The sequence below is a fragment of the Nycticebus coucang genome, chromosome 14 (genome assembly GCF_027406575.1).
Source record: "Nycticebus coucang isolate mNycCou1 chromosome 14, mNycCou1.pri, whole genome shotgun sequence".
Taxonomy (NCBI): Eukaryota; Metazoa; Chordata; class Mammalia; order Primates; family Lorisidae; genus Nycticebus; species Nycticebus coucang.
Window position 1 is genome coordinate 91,070,403 of NC_069793.1, and position 4,792 is coordinate 91,075,194.

Sequence of the window (4,792 nt, forward strand, 5' to 3'; positions counted from 1 at the left end):
ACCTTCAAAATTGATGGAGAAATCAATCTTTTGAAGATGTACAAATACTGAAGAAATTCACCACAACAAGACCAACTCCATAGGAAATATTTAGACCTATTCTCAACACTTACCATCACAACGGACCACCAGCAAAGTAAACACCCAGAAGCTAAAGGTCAAAACTTAGCTTCCACAATGGCCCAAAGGATAAAACTAAGCAATGGACCTTCACAAAATAAGATGAATACAACTCCACCACACATATAATTTACTAAATGTTAATAAATTCCCCACTTAAGAGGCACAGGCTGGCCAATTGTATAAAAAAGAGCACCAGCCATCCATATGTTGTCTCCAGGAAACACAACTAGTCTTGAAGAATAAAACAAGACTCAGAGTGAAGGCTTGGAACACACTACTTTAGGCAAATGGAAATCAGAAGGAAGGAGGGGTCACAATCTTATTCTCAGATACAGTTGGATTTAAAGCAACTAAAGTTTAGAAAGACAAAGATAGGCACTTCATACTGGTCAAGGGAATAATACAGCAAAAGAAGACTTCGATTCTAAATATTTATGTACCCAATTTAAATAATCCCACATTTTTGAAACAGACTTTAAATGGTCTGAGCAATATGATATCATATTATACCATAGGAGCTGGGGACTTTAACATCCCTCTTGTAGAACTGGGCATATCATCTAAACAGAAACTAAACAAAAATGCAAGGAACTCAAATGAGACTCTAGAACAAATGGGCTTACTAGACATATATGGAACATACCATCAAAAAGCTAAGGAATACACATTATTCTCATTAGTCTGTGGAACATACTACAAAACAGATCACAAATCAAACCTCAACAAAATTAAAAGAATGAAAATTATACCTTATGTCTTCTCAGACCACAGGGCAATAAAGGTAGAACTCAACTCTAACAAAAATTTTTATCCCCACACAAAGGCATGGAAATAGAACAACCTTATGCCAAATGACAGTTGGGTCAAGGAAGAGACAAAGCAGGAAATTATTAACTTTCTCAAACATAACAACAATGAAGCTATAAATTACCAAAACCTGTGGGATACTGCAAAAGTATTCTTAAAAGGGAAATTTATTGTATTAGATGCCTATATCCAAAAAACAAAAGGAGAGCACATTAACAACCTAATGAATCATCTTAAGGAAATGAAAAAGGAAGAGCAATCCATTCCCAAACCCAGCAGAAGAAAAGAAATAACCATAATAGAATCAGAAATAAATGAAATTGAATCCAAAAAATTACAAGAAAATCAATGAAAAAAATGGGGGAACATAACAACAGACACCACAGAGACACAAGAGATTATCTCTGACTACTACAAGAAACCCTATGCCCATAAGTTTGACAATGTGAAATAAATGGACCAATACCTGAAATAATACCATCTCCCTAGACTTACCCAAGAAGAAATAGATCTCTTGAACAGACCAATATCAAGCACTGAGATGGAAGAAACAATAAAATATCTTCTAACAAAAAAATGCCCTGGACCAGATGGCTTCACATCAGAATTCCATCCAACCTTCAAAGATGAGCTTGTACCTATACTGCAGAAACTATTTCAGAACACTGAAAAGGAAGGAACCTTTCCTAACACATTCTATGAAGTAAACGTCACCCTGATACCAAAATAAGGAAAGGACCCAACTGAAAAGGAGAATTATAGACCAATTTCACTAATAATAATTGATGCAAAAATACTCAATAAAATCTTACCCACTGTGTATCCAGCTACACATTTAAAAAATTATACATCATGATTAAGTGGGCTTCATCCCAGAGATGCAGGCTGATTTAACATATGTAAATCCATAAATGTAAGTTACCATATAGATAGAAAAAAAAACAGAGACTATATCAATAGATGCCCTCAAAATTCAGCATCCTTTTCTAACAAGAACACTTAATAACATAGGCAGAGGTGGCATGTTTCTTCAACTGATTGAAGTCATCTAAAACAAACCTACAGCTAATATCATACTGAATGGAGTAAAACTGAAAGCTTTTCCACTTAGAATAGGAAAAAGGATGTCCTCTATCACTACTACTGTTCAATATAGTGCTGGATATTCTAGCCAATGCAATCAGGTAAGAGAAAGCTATAAAGGACATCCAAATGGGGGCAGAGAAGGTCAAACTCTCACTTATCACTGATATTGATTTCATACTTAGAGAACCCCAGAGACTCAACCTCAAGGCTCTTGGAATTGACCAAGAAATACAGTAACATTTCGGGGTATAAAATCAATGTCCACAAATCAGCATCTTTTGTGTACACCAATGACAGCCAACTTGAGAAGCTAATCAAAGATACAACTGCCTTCACAGTAGCTTCAAAGAAAATAAAATACCTACGAATATACCTAACAAAAGAGGTAAAGGATCTCTATAAAGAGAATTATGAAACCCTAGAAAAGAAACAACAGAAGACATTAACAAATAGAAGAATATACCATACTCTTGGCTGGCAAGAATCAACATTTTTAAAATGTGTATTCTACCCAAAGCAATCTACAGATTCAATGCAATCCCCATTAAAATACAAAAATGATACTTTGAAAACCTGGAAAAAATAGTTCTTCATTTTGCACGGAATCAGAAATATCTCCGTATAGCCAAAGCAATTCTTAGTAATAAAACAAAGCCAGAAGCATCAGTTTACCAGACCAGAATTTAAATTATATTACAAGTCCACAGTGATCAAAACAGCATGGTATTGGGGGAAAAAATACAGAGATACACACAATATAACAGAATAGAAAACCAAGAGATGAAACCAGTCTCTTATTGCCAAACCAAAGAAAAGCATATACTCAGAAAAAAAGTCTCTATTCAAAAAATGGCGCTGTGAGCACTGGATAACCACAGGTAAAATACTGAAATTGGACTCACATTTTACTACTTACAAAATTGACTCAAGATGGATAAAAGATCGAAATCTAAGGCATGAAATTATAAAAATCATACAAAAAAGTATAGGAAAAACTCTGGAGGATGTTGGCCTGGGGAAAGATTATGTGAAGAAGAAAGACTTCAGAAGCAATCACAACAACAAAAATAAACAAATGAGACTTAAATAAACTAAAAAGCTGTTGCTTTTAGTTTATTGCACAGCTAAGGACACAACAATTAAAGCAAATAGACAACCTTCAGAATAGGAAAAGATATTTGTATGTTAGTAATATGACAAAGTCTTGATCACTAGTATCTATAAAGAACTCAAATTAATCAACAGAAAAAGAACAAACAATTCCATCTATCACTGGACAAGAGACATGAAGTTCTTACTCAGAACCTTCTCTGAGTAAGACAGAGGACTGGCTAACACACATTAAAAAAGTTCTCATCATCCCTAAGCACCAAAGCAACCCTGAGATATCACTTAACCCCAGTGAGAATAGCCCACATCACAATGTCTCGGAGTTGCAGATGCTGGCACGGATGTGGAGAGAAGGGAAACTTTTACACTGTTGGTGGGACTGCAAACTCATATAGCCTCTTTGGAAAGAAGTATGGAGAATCTTCAAAGAACTCAAATTAGATCTTCCATTTGACCCCGCAATCCCACTACTAGGCATCTATCCAGAAGAAAAAAAAAATGAACTTATCATAAAAATATTTGCACTAGACTGTTAATCACAGCTCCATTTACAATCACCAAGATGTGGAAACAACCTAAATGCCATCAACTCAGGAATATATTAACAAACTGTAGTACATGTATACCATGAACTACTGTTCAGCCATAAGAAAAGACGGTAAGGCAGGCGTGGTGGCTCACGCCTGTAATCCTAGCACTCTGGGAGGCTGAGGTGGGTGGATTGCCTGAAATCAGGGGCTGGAGACCAGCCTGAGCAAAAGCTGAACCCTGTCTCTACTAAAAATAGAAAAATTAAGGCAAGAGGATCACTCAAGCCAGAGTTGGAGGTTACTATGAGCTATGACACCACAGCACTCTACCCAGGTTGACAGCTTGAGACTCTGTCTCCAAAAAAGAAAGAAAGAAAGAGAGAGCGAGAGAAAGAAAGAAATCTTTTGTATTAACCCAGATGGAGTTGAAACACATTCTTCTTAGTAAAATATCACAAGAATCGAAAACGCAAGTATCCAATATACTCAATTTTATTATGAAACCTTTATGTGATCTAACACACACCCACATAGGAGAAAAACTTAATTCTATTCAAGTTGGGGGAGGGAAATAAAGAGGGGGGATTGGTGCACTCTCACTCAAAGGGCAGAAGGTAGGGATGTATGACACATCTTTTGAGTGTGGGGCACAACTACGAACAGGACTCTGACAATTCAAATATTGTGACCTGGATGTTTTTACTCTCCCAATAACCTGAAATTTTAAAAAAAGACAAATAGCAAAGTCACATAAATTAGCAAGTCAAAAACTTGGTTGAGAACCAAAAATGAACGTAGAGACATGGAAGACAATAGATATCAAGGTGAGGCAAGGAGAGGAATGAATGGAAATCTAAATATACTTCCCACCGAGGGTGGAGAAGGGTCAGTCCAATGATCTAATCAACTTCACAAGTACTATTGAATACTTATTATATGCAAGGTACTTTGCTATATAGTGAAGATTCAAGAAGACAGAAAAGAAAAAAAAAGAGGAAAGCAATAATCAAAATACAACACACATGTGGTAAGAAGGATACAGACAAAGGACTCTGGCACCAAGTAGAAAATGCAGTGAACTTCTGAGGAAGCCAGAGATGTTTTCACAGAATCTGTGATAGGTGAGCTGGGTTTTC